Below are 17,476 nucleotides of genomic sequence, written 5' to 3' on the forward strand. Positions count from 1 at the left end.
CTTATCATCTTCTTAGAGGTGATCTCTGCTTGACTTACAAAGCTATGTCTGACCCAGGCCTATTTGAAATGCCACATCTAAAGACATCACAATCCCCCTGCACCACATGCTCCAAAAATCACAACCTCATTACCACAATCAACAGAACATGCTGAAGGGACAGGTTCATCACCCAGAGACTGCCCATACTCTGGAATAAGCTTCCCATTCATGTAAAGCAGAGTACCTTGCTGGCCCTCTTCAAGAGAAATCTTGATGAGTGGATGAGTAACAGAAAGTTCACCCCATGGATCACTCCAGTGGCCCTAAGCCAGGGCAATTTTTGGGCAAGGCTTGTAAAGGCTCCAGGGCCATTAGCCTAGTACACACCTACAAACCTATGAACCTATTAAGTTGTGAGAATGGTTTTAAAAGCGATCTGAAGAAGAATTCTGTGCACTTTGAAAACACTTCCTGGCTGTTTTTTATTCATTAAAACGTTCAAAAATATATTTGAGTTGCTAAGTATACTCATTTTTAAGCTTTGGTTATCTATTATAAAACAAAAAGCTACACTATAGCACTGAGAATTTAAACTTTATTAGACTGAATAAGTGTAGCTACAGTCTGCTGCTTCTGAGCAGGCCCCATACACTGCTCTGTTCAGCTGCCATGTAGACCGTGATCCTGTACTGAGGGTGTTTTAATATCAACAACTTTCTTCAAATTTAGCAAGCTCTTGTTACCTTTAGAAACTTAAAATGAATAATTTCAAGAACTCCAAACATTACTGATCTTGGCTGTGCATGCTCAGCCTGATACTCTTCCACAGCTTTAGATTGGCTGGTCTACTTTGTTCCCTTCCTACCCCATATTCAACCACCGTGCTCACAACTACAGTTATAATGTCACTTCCACACCTCTGATCACATGTGTTACACTTTTAAAGACAAATGCTGAATATAGCTAATAGACCACGGTCTATAATCATGCCATTATTTAAAAAAATATCAGCAAGGCCTAAGCATATCAGGACTCAAATTGTATCCAGTTTCTTCCTTTATCTTTGATTATGTCACATATGTTCGAACTCTGCAGTATATGTTTGATCTGTCTAGATATATAGAGCAATTCATGACTGCTTGAGCCATCTAAGCATAGGTTTATCCTAGAACTAGTTGATGTGACAATTAACTACATTTTATCTTGGAATGTTTATACCATCTTGTGTACTTAGCCTAGGTCAGCTCATGTAATTCCTGATTTAGTGTCTGTTGCATTTAATATAATCTGTTTGCTTTACTTTTTATTTTGTTTTGATGGCTTGATAAGGTTGAAAATGTTTTTAAGATATTTAGATTCTCACTGTTATAATGACTCTTTTTACTGAGATACTGTGCATGTATTCTTTCTGTCCAGCATATCCTCTCTTTCTCCTTTAATCTTATTCTCAGTTACTTTGTATAGTCTCTGTTTTCCTCAGTTAATGTTACTCTACAGAACTTTGTTACACTACTTTGTCACCCTTTCCAATATATAACCCACACTCATCATTGTTTTTCTTGTGTTTTTGCAGTTTTTCTGAGCCACCACTGTTGCATTACTCAGCAGATGCCTTGCAGGCTAACATCTTGCTTGCCAATACAGTGTGTTGTAAACAAATACATTTTTATATACTTAGCCCCAAGGTAAGATTTCTTACTATACAAAACCCTTACAACTGATCACAAATAACATATGGAATTAGCTGGAGAGTTTCCTTATACTCTAAAGCTTGGATCTGTTTGACGCTTAAGGTAGATCTGTTCAAACTAGTAATCTTTTACTACTGCAATGTTGAGTTTATACGATACCTTTTTTTTGGATCAACACAGATTTTACAGTTACTCAAGCTTTCAGACTATCAGGAGCCCATCTTCAGGAGCTAATAAGTCATATTGTTAGATACAATGCTTTAATACTCACTTAGGTCTAGAAAGGGAGAAGATGATACATTATTTCTTAACCATTGACTAACACAAACACTTTCTACAATACCAATATGGGGGAAAAACAAGCTCATATTGTTTCTGTACCCAGTATACAAGCAATCTGTTATTGACTGGCTGGTTGGCTTTTTTGCTGTTGCTTAAATTGCTGAGACCTGTGTGTGTTTACTTTTCATTTAGCTGCACTGCACAGTGCTGTACAATATGAAGCAGTAGGATGCAGTGCACTCTACAGATGCAAGTCATAGTCTTAGTGTCCCTGTTTTTTCCCCTGTCATACTTAAAACCATGCTCAGCTCACACCTTAAAGCAGCTGTTGTTATTACTGCCTTGCACATATTGCTGTTATTATTGCCTTGCTTGTCAATTAAACTCCTTGTAGGTGTGTTATCCACTACAACCATTGCTAGTGTTATTGGTATGGTAATTACAACCACATGCACTTAAAATTCCTGGCTACATACTTGGTCATTGTAACCTCTCACACACTGAAGATCCCTTGGATTTTATTTATTAAGTTACTAACTAAATATATGGTGCACTTGACACTGTAAGAAATAGACTCACATGACTGATTTGGAAGACAAACTTGTTTCCCTTCTGTCGGCAGCCTACCTTATAGCACTTGGAATCCTTAGGCAGTAAAAGAACTCACTAATGCTCACAGACAATGAAATACTATAGCAATAACCCACGCCTGGGTGTGGGTAATGCTGGATTTACCCACGGTTGGCATGGTTTGGTCCAAACAAAGCCAACCGTGGGTAAATACAGCATTACCCACACCCAGAAGTGGGTTATTGCTATTATACCATGACATTATTTAAGAAAAGAAACTATTACTTTTCTTAAATAATGGCATAGTATAATGCCTGTTTACTGCCCTTCCGCAGATGTCTGGCATCCGCGGCAGTTCTGATGTACTGCGCGCCTGCGCAGTACATCAGAGCTGTGGGCAAAAGCAAAGGAGAAAGCAAGATCTCTGTTGCTTTTTTTTACTGTTTTCGCTATGTTAAATGGGTTTAACATAGCGAAACAGTAAAAAAAGCAACGGAGATGTCCGTTGCTTATTTTAAAACTGTCTCGCCATGTTAAACCCATTTAACATAGCAAAACAAAAAGCAACGGAGATCTTGCTTTCTCCGTTGCTTTAAAACCTGTCTCGCTATGTTAAATGGGTTTAGCATAGCGAGACAGCTTTAAAATAAGCAACGGAGATCTCCGTTGCTTATTTTAAAGCTGTCTCGCTATGTTAAACCCATTTAACATAGCGAGACAGTGTTTTAAAAGTAGAGTTATAATAATGGAAAAAAGTCCGGGCGACCGGACCTTTTTCCATTAGTATAACTCGATTTACAATGTGCACGCTGGCCAATCAGCGTGCACGTTTTGGTGGGGTCATGGTATAATAAACACGATACAATTTATGACAGGTGTAAGTATCTACTCAACAAGAAGGCCACACGTTCAACTAAAGAACTGGTTTATGAGTTCAACACACTGCCATCTATACCTGTTAATGAACATTTCATACCAGCACTTGCTAAGGGTATCAGAACGTTACCTAACATGCCTCCTAGAACCAAGAAGATACTGTCTCAGCAGAAATCTAATAATGCTACTGCATTATTGTGAATAATAGTTACAAGACTGCAAAGTATAAATATACCACTGTTTTAAGTCTGTGAGTACAAATAGAAATATTCTATTAATTAGTGATTAGATTGTCAGGTATACATACTCAATGCTTACAGGTCTGGGCAAGGAATAGATGGCAGTTAGTTGTCTGCCTGACAGCAGGATCTACAATGTTACAAGGGCTTTTCAGTTCCCCACACTGGCAAATATAAATATAACCCAGTGGTAGCCCGTATGGGTGACTTGCAGAACTCAACCTTGGAGGATATGCAGAAAGATATGTTGACTCTCACTCTGCATATGTCAATTGCAGGCAAGAATCTGTCCAGAGTGGAATTCTATCTTGATTCATAATGATGCCTAAATACAAAGAAAAGAAGATCGGTTTCAACAATTGGCTAAATAGTGAGTGCCAGTTGTGGGGGGGGGGGGGGGCTTAGCATGTGTTGGCATAGGATGAAATGACAAATAGGCCAACCACCTTTGCAAAGAATGGCCTACACCTTTCCTTCCATGGCTTCCACTTACTGCCAAAACTCTTGCTGTTTTAGGGCAAGTCCAGCTGCCTGACATTCCAACACAGCAGATCTAAATACAGCAAATTCCAAAATTGACTATATCAGGGTTGCTGTTCTGAATGTCAGATGTCTTAATAATAAAATTATTATCTCCCGTGGTACATAAAGATCTACTTAATCTGCAAGGAGGACTCATTGCAGCCAGCTGCAGGTTGTAATAACCATCTGATGAAATATTTTATTGAACTGACTTTTATTTATGGCACTGTGATGTGGTTACTGTTGAAGCACTCTCAAACTGTAGCAGTAGCATCTATTCTCGTGCTTTATCCACACTATCCTCAGATTTGTATCTTTTACACCCTCCTATCTCCTAATTACTTCCTTTGATCTGTCTTTGTCTCCTTCTACTAGCTTCATCCTCTCTTTTTTTCTCTCTTTTCAGAGCACACTCAAGCAAATCTGCAGTCTGCGGCTATCACTCCACCCATACAGTATAAGAAGGAATCAGTACTGGAAACTAAACAAGGATATACATTTTGAGCCTCAAGAGCAGGGTCAGTCCACCCAGGCATTCTACTTGTAAGTTTTATGAGAGTGAAGCTATTACATTAGCAGTATTTCTTAGTAGTTCTCAGCTTGCTAATAAAACTGTTGTAGCCTTGTGTCCCCCCCTGCTAGTACAGTAGTCCTAACTGTCCAATAGACAGTATACATTTAATTCACATCCCTGTGACTAAACTAACCATCAAGCAGCCCTCTCAGTGCTTTCTGCTTTAGTTTGTATCACTTGGAGGCCCATCTGTTTATTTGCATCTCTATACATTCCCCTTCATTGCTAATGTATCTTCCTACGCTAATCTGTGCACAAACTGGTTACTAATCAGCAAGTCAATGTGAAGACACACTCCCAACCTTAATAAACTTTGCTGTCTCTTCTCTTCTTCACTTTACAGGTAGTTTGAATTATTACTTACCCCCTCTGAGGCCTTCACTGATTTCCACTGATTGCCTCTCTGGTTTTTTTGCATTCCACCTGGTTTACACCCCTTGTGCTATCTCCCTCCCCCAATACAAAGTCTATATTAGAATCCTGCTGAGCATGGAGCCATCTTTAAATTTCTAGTCTCCCACCAGGACACAAGTGCTCCTCAGCAATTACATTCTGCTTGCCGGTAAGCCATTAGACCTCAGGAATTTGTTTTAAAAGTGTTCAGATTTGTAAAGTAATACTTACTTTTTCTTTTGTCTTGGTTGACTCTGCCCCGCTCCGTTCGCCCTCGCTAACGCTTGGGCTCTCTCCGCTCCCCTTCCCTGCCCTGCCCCCTATTCCCTCCCACCCCCACTACCTCTACATTTATAGTAATCACAGCCACACCCACAGCTCACCCTCACAACACCTCCACCAATCACAGCTCCTCAAGTCATATCACATTATACCACACAAACTTGCTCCACACAAAATACTCCCAATCACTCTCATTCCCACTAGGCATTTTTTACATCACCCACACTACTTCCCCATCCACATATAGTGCAACCCTATAATTCCTATTCAGACCCCCCACCTAGAAACAACTTAAACTTTATAACCATGACTATCACGCAACTAAGTCTAGTCTGTCTTCTCATAATTCTTTACAACACCACAAGTTATCACTCTAGCAATATCCCTAAACTTAGTAGCACAGCACTGCATTATGTACTCTCGTATACAGACACCACACATTATAATAATATCTGCCCACAGTTATTCAAGAACTACATAACGGACCAATTCAGGACTAAACACATATGCTCTCATTCCTACTCCAAAAAAACACAATACTTTCTCACACTCCTCACCAAACTCCAACATCTGTGTAACCATTATAACTCCAGGCTCACCATAAGTGGGGATATCCACCCCAACCCAGGCCCAAATCCATCCTGTCCGACTCAAACTGCTCCAACACAAATGTCAGAACATAACATCCCCACTTTCTTCATCCCTGGGCAAATCAACAACAGCAGCAAAACCAACCATCTTTTAATGCTAAATATTAATATTAGAAGTATCAAAAATAAAATACCTGAACTCCAGGCCACAACAGCACACTACTCCCCAGACATAGTTGCTTTAACAGAAACCTGGCTAAATAAAAACATAGCTAACTCAGAAGTTCTCCCTACTGTCTACAATATCATTAGACAAGACAAACCACTTCGTAAATGGGGTGGAACTGCATTACCGTACAAGTTAACTGTCTGTCAATTACCAAACTCCTACCCCTCCCCCAATAATTGGGACATACTTATCTCACAACTTCAACTTCACCCTAAAAAGGTCATCACCACAATTGTGGTCTACATTCCACCTGGTAATACACCTGCTAGCCTTGAAGACTTCTTATCCTGGTGTTCTTCTACATACTCACAAGAAACCCTTATTCTGGGGGACTTCAACCTAGATTGGTTCACCTGTATATCAGAACCACCAAGTAATCTAATAAATCTCCATGGCTACCAGCAGCTAGTCCAAATTCCAACTAGATGTGATAAAAAATCTAAAAGGGAATCCATCCTTGACTGGGTCCTATCTAACAACCCCACATTGTACCCTCACACAGGCAGTCTCCCAGACACCTTAAGTGACCACAACATAATATACTTTATACGTAGTAGAACAAGCATATGCAAAACCACTAACTATATATCCACTAGAAACACAAAAAATTCTCTCCTGAGGTCCTCAACACTTTACTCTGTAACTGTGACTGGACCCCCCCCTAAAAACCCTCTCACTTTACCAGGCTGTAGCATATTTCAACAAACATTTCTACAATACCTAGACACTGTTGCTCCATTGTGCAAAATCAAGGTTAGAACCTCTACAAACCCCTGGCTCAGTAAAAAAACCAAACAAATCCTCAAGTCCAGAGACACTGCCTGGCTTTACTATAAAAAAAAACAAAGAAACACAAAGCCTAACTAAGTACCAAGAACTGCGCAACCATGCAAGAAAATGCATTAGGCTGGACAAAAAATCCTACTACACAACATTACAAACTAAATACCAACACAACCCAGAAAAATTTTGGAAAAATGTAAACCAGCTACTAAAATCCACCCAAAAGGCTACCCCCAAACCAACCACCCCTGACACTGAAGTTCCCATCGAAACACAATTCAACTCCCACTTTGTGAACTCAATTCTATCCTTAGTATCACAGGACAGGTCCTTCCTCACTATCCCCCCCAACACAAATAACACTAATACAAGCTTTACCCTCAAAACAGTTTCCACCACTTCAATGAAAAGTATGCTCTCCAAACTAAAAACCTCATCAACAGCAGCCGACCTACTCCCCAGCTATTTCTTGAAACTCACAGCAGATGCTATTGCTATCCCAGTGTCCACTCTCATAAACAGATCAATTGTTGAAAACTATGTGCCAAAACTCTGGAAAATATCCTATGTTACACCCATACATAAAGGCGGGACCTCCACTGAACTTAATAACTACGGACCCATTGCTTTGCTCTCCCCCCTGGCCAAAATTCTAGAAAAATGCACCCATACCCAGATGCTAAACTATCTCTTAGACAGCAACATCCTGTCACCTACTCAGCATGGTTTCATACCTGCCCATAGTACCACTACAGCCATCCTCTGCTTCACAGACACAGTAAACCATCTCAAAAATGAAGGCCTACAAGTGTCAACTCTTTTTTTGGATATGTCCAAAGCATTTGACACAGTCTCACACCAAATCCTGCTAAACAAACTAAACCAATATCATCTATCAAATTCCACTCTTACCTGGTTCCAAAGCTACTTAACTGACAGGTACCAAGCTGTGAAATGGGAAAATTCTCTCTCTCCTCAGCTACCCATAACTATAGGAGTCCCACATGGTTCTATCTTAGGACCACTACTATTCACAGTCTTCACAAATGACCTCCATACCTCCACACAGCATGCATCTATAATTCAGTATGCAGATGACACTACCTTAATCTGTGCTGCACAAAACATTCCCACCCTCCTGCAAGCAACTCAACTAGCATTCTCTGATGTTGAAAACTACCTTACCAAAGCCCAACTTATCCTCAATCCAAAGAAAACTCAGCTTATGATTATAACCAGTTCTAACAAAAACACTAACAGTCAATTCACTATCTACTCCACTAATGCTACTCCAATTGCTCCAGTGGCACAGTCTAAGCTATTGGGAATAACCATAGACTCCCACCTAAAATTTGATAGTCATCTCAACTTAACTATTAAAAAAGTACATGCCAAACTGGGGTCGCTCTATCGTATCAAACCATTTCTTACCAACAACACAAGATCAGCCATTGCTCGCTCCCAACTTCTATCCACCCTACTCCACGCATCTCCCATTCTGACTAATCTCAACAAAACTGAACTAAGCAAAATGGAAGCCTGCTATAACAGAATTGCCCGCTTTGCTGCAAATTGCTCATATAGAACGCATCACTGTACTGCTTTGAGACAGCTGCATTGGCTTGAACTGCCCAACCTCCTAACCTACAATCAGCTCTGCCTCTGTCATTCTATCTGTTACCTCCCCAATAAGTGTCCTGCCCTCAAAAACCTAGAACAACATCACTCAGCCAAAAGGCCTCTTAGATCATCAAGCAAACTACTACTAGAAGTCACCAACAGCTACAATAGCTTTGGAGATGCACTATATAGTAGTTCAGTGGCTAAAAAATGGAACTCTGTCCCTACAAGCATTCATAACACATCATCCAAAGCCTCCTTTAAAGACCTCACCAGGCAACATCTCAAGGAAAGTTGGCAGTGCCATGATTGCTCCCCAGGCAAGTGAAAGCGGATAACACATACATACAAAATCTAGAGCACTTGATAATAGTTTTCAGTCTTACTCACAAACACTGGCTAATCTACAATGTATGTACTGTACCTGTGTACTATGTATGTATTCTATCTATGTTCCAAATTTAAGCTGTACACCACAAATCTAATAATTACCTTTATTTTTAAAATTAATATTTTTTTGTTTGTTCTCTCCACTGTAACTGTTTATGTGCCGCATACCACTGTAAAAACATGTCTCCTGTAATTTGTGTGTATACTGATCATGTCTAAATAACTAAATGTGTCTGTAATTTTTCTTTGTGGAGCTTTTCTCCCCGGGCCTCTGCTAAAAAAGGGCCTTTTCGGCTCAGTCAGACACCCCCGGTTAACAAATGTAAAATAAATAAATAAAAATAAATTTATTTATTTATGTATAGTTTGTTTGCCAGGATAGTCCATTGGGCCACGAGGAGCCCATTTTCAATGGAGTCCTGGGGAGAAAAGCTCCAGAAAATTACAAATTACAGATTTAACATAAAAGTAAGTTATTAGAGAAATGTAATGTGTACAAATGAAACAAAATTAAACAAATAGAAAAACACATATTAGTAGAGTGCACATATTAGTACAATCTAATGAGTAATAGTTACAGTCAAAGTTTTTTTTTCAAATATATTTTTAATGCATTTTCCTGTTTTTTTTAATACAAAAAGAAAATAAAACAGAAATATATAAAGACAAGATACATAGAATATCAGTTCACAATAAGCATAATAAGATATACAGAATATATACCATCAGTGTTCAGTTATCAATATGCAGAATTAACTAACATTCAGATTATTCACATTTATGTTGTAAGACAAAAACTACTTTGAGATATTAATCATAATAGAATCTGACATAAAAATACAGCTGCATCAAGACATTCTAGCCTACCTAACTTAAATTGTATCTTGTACTAACTATATACAATTGATGTCACCTCAAAATGTATATTTTATGCGCATTTCCCAGACCTGTCAAATTTTAAGATGGGTACAAGTTTTGTAGTATTGATTTTCTTTAATTTTCCTAATCTACTTAGAGTAATAATAATATTGTAGTCCATTGTTCATAAACCAATTTTAGCTTAAGATGTCAATAAGCATCTTCCAATATTTCTGATAATAGGATAGTTTTTTTTGGCTTCTTTTAATTAGTTTGCTGGCTAATATGTATTTTATAGCCATTGCTTTAAATTCTTCCCATGTAATTTTAGTTCTCTCTAACCAATAGGTTCATAGGTTCATAGGTTCATACTAGGCTATCTGCTCTAGGGCATTTATAAGCCTAGCCAGAGTGTGTTTGGCTTTCGCCACCCATTTTAAATTAATTTTGCTATGCGTTTTTTGAGGTTAGTATACTGTGCCTCTGTCTAACAGTGACACAGAAGTGATAGCCGGGGTAAACCTACGATCTCCCATCCACTCATCAAGATTCCTCTTGAAGAGAGTCAATGTGGGACTCTGCCTAACCTGGACTGGGATTTTATTCCAGAGTGAAGGGAGCCTCTGGGTTATGAATCTGTCCCTCCAGCATGTCCTATTTATTTCAGTGCTGAGGTTCAAGTCTCTGGAGCGCGTAGCTCGATGGGATTTGGATTTTCTGAGGTGCAGCATGTCCATTAATTCTGGGTTCGACATGGCTTTATACGTCAGGCACAGATCGCCTCTGAGCAGGCGGTATGCCACTGAGTAGAGCTGGAGTTTCTTTAACCGGGCAGCATATGGCATCTGTTCGAGCCCTTTGATCCTCTTGGTGAGGTACTTTTGGGGTCTTTCCAGTTGCTGCAGGTGTCTGGTAAGGTACATCCCAAAAGGGGCATTGTACTCAATTATGGGCCTGATGAGGGATGAGTAAAGAGGTACGATGACCTCCCCTGATCTAGATGTGAATCCCTTCATGATTAGGTGGGCTATATAAAATGTTTTTCTAACCACTTTGGCCACGTGGTTGTCAAATGAGAGATTGCTATCAACTTGTGATGCTGAGCTATTTATGATTTGATCATTGCACACAATGTTACTATGATGTGTTTGTTTTCGTATGAATAGTTGGTGGGGAATACATGTAAAATTGCAATTTCCCATGACAGGTTGGATTTAGTATATGCCTTTTTTTCTAACTTGGTTCTTAACGGACTCCATAATTTGTAAACATTCTTACAGCTCCAAAAAATATGAAGGTGTCAGCTACACTGTTTGGGCATATGGGGCAATGAGGAGAGTGAAAAGGATTAATTTTACTTAGAAAGAGTGGTGTGTGATAGGCATTATTATTTATCATAATTTGGGTATAAATTATTTTTTTGAGAGGGGTTCATTTCAAAGTAAGTTCAATTGCAGCAGATTTTTGTTCATCAGTAATCATGTTATTTTTCCCTTCCCATAATTTTGAATATAGAAGTGCATCGTGGTATCTGATACTTGTTATTGGTCTATAAGTGTTTGTTAACATTTTAGTTCTCGAAAGCAATAGGTTGATAATTTGCATACCTTGGTTGTCTATTTTAACATTAGTAGTAATTGTGTTAATCAGATATAGTAATTGGTTGATTATGGTGTTATAACTTTTATTTACTTCGTCTTTGCCTAATATTGTCAATTGAAAGACTTTTGACTTGGTAGAAGTCCCATACAGTGGTGTTTTTAATGAGTGGGTATTGATTCAAGTTTATCACAGTGTTATTTAATTTAATATTAGGATTAAGGTGTATTGGTTGACCTAGTAACAAAGTATCCTTAAGATTTAGGGAAGGCACCAGCTTTTAAAATAATAATGTATTTCTTATGATTATGGGGTGAATTTTAAAATACCTTAATGTCTTAGAATTTAGAAAGGGTATTACTTTAGGGTTTAAATTTGATGCGACTAAATGATTGTAATATATTTTAATCCACAGTAGATAAAACAGTTAAAGTTTTTAACAGTTTAACATATTAGCACAATGCAATAACAGAAACAGTCTAAATTTTTTAACAGTTATGCTAATTCATGCAGTTAATTTCTAGGCTACTTAATTGTACCATTCTAGGAGTTTTGCTAATTCCTAGAGTTTATTAGGGGTACAAAACAATGGGAGGCTGCTGTAAATTATAGCTTATAGAGAGTAGCTATAGTGTAGGGAGATTATGTGGAGTGGGAGCAAGACCATTCCCATAGTGAAGTTAGGTGTGTGTGAAGTAAGGTTTTGAATGAAGAGAGGCTGTTGGTGGTACAGATGAGAGGTGAGAGGGAATTCCAATGGTGTGCTAGAGAGAAGGATATTAGATGTCTGCTTGGTGGATGGGCAGATTTATGCAGTTCAATTAGATTTTGGGAGTTAGATCTCAAAAGTCTATTTGGTTGGTGCATTTTAAAGGTGGTGGCAAGAGAGGGACAGAGAGAGGGTGAAAATAAGTTTGTGTGCTTGTACAAGTTGAATATAGATGAGGTAATTGGACAGCTCAACCCAATTCAGTTGGTGTAGGGCAGTGCAGTGATGGGAAGTGGATCTATGGCCAGTTGCAAATGTTGTTATTTTATTATAGCAAGAGGAGAGTTTAGTCTTGAGGGAGGATTGCAAGTTAGTAAGGATAGAGGCACCATATAGGAGGGATGGGATAAGGTAAGTGTTGGTGAGATTGAGCCTAATGGAGGGAGAGATGTTAAGGTTGTGGCGGTAAAGCATGCCTATTTTTTGTGTTTTTTTATATTTGCTTGTAGATGATTATCAAACTTTAGCTGGTCATTGATCAAGACTCCTAGTAGTTTAGCATTAGAGACTATTTTGAGAGGAGTATTATTTTGACTGGTGACTGAGAATGAGGTTTTATCTAGGGTGGTGGTTTTGGAAGCAGTAAATATCATGAGTTTAGTTGTAGTAGCATTGAGTGCTAGATGGTTGTCCATCATCCATTGCTCAGTGGAGGAGAAGGCATCTTGGGTTAATTTAACTAGGATGGGTATAGAAGAGGCAGAGCAGATTATTGTTGAATCGTCAGCATATTGGACAAGATTGGTATTTGGGATGGCTTGGTAGAAATCGTTTATGAATATATTGAATAGAAAGGGGCCTAAAATTGAACCCTGGGGACACCCGTCGGAGTATTGAGAAAAGGGGAGGGGGCTTTTTTCCATCTGACTGCTTGTTGCCAGTTTGAGAGGTACCTGGTAAACCAGTTAATAGAGGAGTGGGATAGATTTAGTTTGGAGAGTTTAGTGAAAACAAGGTTATGACAGATAGTGTTGAATGCCTTAGAGAATTCAAGGAGGAAAGTGGACACGATGTGGCCAGTGTCATGGGGCCTTATTAACTGTTTCTAGGAAGGAGAGGAGAGCTGTGGTAGTGCTGTGGCCGGGTCTGAAACCATGTTGAGTAGGGGTTAGAAGTTGGTTGTTTATGAGGTAAGGTAGAAGTTGTAGATGGATGCATTTTTCGAGAAGTTTAGAAATGGGCGATAAGATAGTGATAGGTCAAAAGTTTGGGATATTATTGTTATTACCACCTTTATGGAGTGGAATAATAAAGGCCTTTTTTCAGAGCTGGGGAACTTGACATTCAGCAATAAATTGATTTATAAGAATGCAGATGGGAAGAGCTATACCTTCTGTGGCAACTTTTAAAGAAATATGAAGGTATATCATCAAGGGCACTGGAGCCGGGTTTCAATGTTAGTAGAATTTTTTTTATGGTGGCTGTGGGGATGGGGTTGAAGGAGAAAGGAAGAGGTTGGGAGCAAGAGATGCTAGTGGAGGGAGGGATAGGTGGAAATAAGGGTGGGGAAGCCAAATGGGAAGTGAAGGATGATTTAAGTTTACTTATGGAATCGATAAAGAAAGTATTAAATTGGGTGGCTAAGTCCAAGTCAAAGGCATCTGGATCAGGGCAGGGTTGTTTTTTTTTTTGCCAGGGTTGAAAAGGGAGGAGATTCCATGCCAGATTTTTTTGGGGTTGGTGTTATAGTTGGTTTGGAGTGTAGAGAAGTAGGCTTTGCAGTCTGAGATAATATTTTTTTTTTTACTTTGTTATGAAGTGTTTGAAATTCATTAAGGGTGGTGATAGTTTTATTTTTGGAGGAGCGTTTCCAGGCTTTATCCCGGAATCGCATGGCTAGTAAGGTATTTTTGGTTAACCAAGGTACAGGATTGCTTCTTATGCATTTTGTTTTCAGAGGGGCAGACGAGTCAAGCAATTTGAGGAAAGTTGAGTTAAAGTAGGTAACAGCATTTTCTAAGGGAACGGTTTTTAGTGGGTTCCAGTTCATTTTTTTAGTGCATTTGAGAATGTGCTAGGATTAAAGTTTTTTAGACAGCGAGTGAAGGTGTAGGTATGAGTTAGTTGTATGGAGGAGGGAAGATGGTGGGCAAAAGTGGGATAAGTGGTCGCCTAATGGGTCGGGCAGAGTGCCACTATCAGAGATGTAATGTGGATGAGAAACTAGAATCCAGTCCAATGTGCTTCCAGTAAGGACGTTCTTGGAAGGCATAGTTGTTGAGTTAATAAGCTGAGTGAAGTTGTACAAGTTTATATTAAGTGAGTTTGTAGGAGATTGAATTGACCAGTTAATATTAACATCACCCAGGATTATAGTTTCATTAGTGATGTTGTTAGAGAACCAGACGAGAATATCTTCAGATATTGAGATATTGTCTCCAGGAGGGATATAAAGGGAGACTATGCATATAAGTTTATGTTTGTTTATATGAAGTAGGGCTGGAATTAGTTCTGCCTTGCCAAATTTGGGAATAGGTTTGGTATAGGGGGTAACTAAGTGGGATGATGAGTAGAGGAGAGCGACTCCCCATCCTTTCTTATGTGTTCTACCTCTCCTATTTATGTAGTAGTTGGGTAGTGTTAGTTCAGAGTCTTTTATATGGGGTTTGAGCAAGGCTTCTGAGATGGCCAGAATGTTGGGCTGGTTATGGAGAAACCAGGCACGGAGGTTAGGAATTTTGTTGCATAAAACAAGTAATCTCCATGGTATCCCCGAAGTCTAGCACAATAAACCACTCCCATGCCTGATAAAAAGTGTATGTATATTTAGAAAGCTTGTGAGAAAATTATTATTACTCTATTTTTGTTTTACTTGGATCGCTTGTCTGTGTACTTAATAAAGGATTTTCAACTGGAAACAGACTGCCTGCCTTACTTGGATTACTTTCAAATACTTAGTAATGCTGTACAATTATATATTTTCTATTATTATTTTTTGTTTTGTTTTGACTTAAGACGCGTTCAAGTTCACTATTTCTACTACTGTCTGATCTGATTAATATATAGTGATTAACTAGAAATATATGGACTGAAAATCTTCCACACAGAGAAAGTTTCTTACACTGTTTTGAATTTTGTTGCATATGCTCTGAGCATTTAGAGCTGAGAAAGGGAGGGGTTTACCAGTTGTGGGAGGAGGATGGGATTGGGAGGTTGAGATGTGTGGGGAAGAAGGGCCAGGATATGGGTGAATGTCGCCGGAGAGAAGGATAGAGATGAGATGCAGAAGAGGTATTTGAGTTGCTTGGTATGTAATCTATGGGGTGTAGGCTTTATGGGGATGTGCAATAAAACAAAAGTACGATAAATACGTCCACCAGCACCATACACAGAAGCTGCTCACTTTATAGGAACGAAACTGGATGTTTAAAATCAAAGAATATTTTTATTTCAGAACAGTTAGCGCTTTCACCATACTGGCTTCATCAGACTATAAACACTCAAATACTCATTCATTTAAATAATTAGACTATGAAACTGATTGGTTAACATAATAACTGATGTCATAATTAATTAAAAACACATGGCTTCCTTTATAACCATTGTGTGGACATTCTGAATAAAAAACATAAATATATGGCTTCATAAAAAATAATCTCAACATTCATCATACAAATTCATCAAAAAAAATATATATATATATATATGTACGTATACATACTTTTCATAGCATACATATTTTTAAAGCATCAAACTCATACCTCGTTATGTTGACACTGCTCGTATAACATCAAATTGAATCCCATGTAATTTATAAATATCATATTTGAATAGTAAGCATAAAATCTCTCTGACTAATGCATCAAACAAAACTTGTTCAATAATACTATTATTTATAAAAATATTATTAATAAAAATCCATATATATATATATATATATATATATATATATATATATATGTAATAATGTCAATCTAATAATGAAATGTCTCTGAATTATACATCTAATTAAAATATTTAATAAACCTATAATGATGTTATTAATGAAAATGTTATTGATAAAGAATAAATATATATGATGCTAGTAACCGGAACTGCATTATTTACAACTCATTATGTTTCATCACATTCAACCTTCTCTTTTTAAAAATAGGTTTTAATGGGACTTTGTCATTTAGTCCCGGAAACTTATCCACTCTGCATCTAATCATCCACCTTAACTCACATTCCTCTGTATAGCTTTCCAAGTCCCCACCACATATACTGGGGTTAATCTTCTGTAAAACAATAAATTTAAACCTATGTGTGAGACCTGATGTAATATTATGTTTTGCTAACGCACTACTCTCAGAATCTATACGTACATGGTAGGCATGTTCTCTAATTCTCTCACGTAATTTCCTATTAGTTTTGCCTATATAGAATGCTTCACAGGCTGTACACCTGGCCAGGTAGACAACGTGTTCAGTCTGACAATCTGCTGGCGCAGTAATTATAAACTCTTGTTTTGTAAGTGGATATATAAATGTTCTTCTTGTGTCAATGTATTCACATTGATTACATCTATTACATGGTTTAGTTTGATTTTCTATTAGCGTATTATTTGATTCTATGTTAGTGCATGACCGATAACATAGCATCTGTTTCAAATTTCTCTTATTCTTGAATAAGTATCTGGGAGTGTCTCCCACGATTTCTCTAGTCTTCTCATCTAATAGTAATGTACCCCAATGTTTTGAAATCACTTCTGTATTCGCACTAATGTCCGAGGTGAAGAATAGTGGGACTTTCAGTAAATGTACTCTATTATCTTGTATGGTACATTCAGCATTATAGCCATTCGAGAAGTAGGGGAGTGCTCTAGATGTTCTTAATGAATTCGTCTCTCTAAAAATTCTATCAACCTCTGCTGGATTATAATTTCTTTCCATTAATCTCATTCTAAGGTCCATTAGTTCTTGTTCATATCCTGCTTCCATAGGGTTCAGTCTAGATACCCTCATAGACTGACCTTTAACTACGTTATTAAATACATAATGAGGGTGCATACTGTCCCTATGCAATAAAGTCATTAACATTTATGGGGATGTGGCTAATATAGATGTGAGTAGAGTTTTTGGGGTTAGGTAAGAGTTTGTAGGTGAAGAGCATACTATTACTGAAGGGGTAGAGACTGGATGATATGCAGGTTGAGGAATATGTGTGCATCATGGAGATTGGGTTAGTTGTATGAAATGGGGGTGGGTGATTTGAACTGAGAGGTTGGGTGAGATAGGTTAGGTAAGAT

Source organism: Protopterus annectens, chromosome 14.part0, assembly GCF_019279795.1.
Source record: "Protopterus annectens isolate FY-2018-M chromosome 14.part0, PAN1.0, whole genome shotgun sequence".
Classification (NCBI taxonomy): Eukaryota; Metazoa; Chordata; order Ceratodontiformes; family Protopteridae; genus Protopterus; species Protopterus annectens.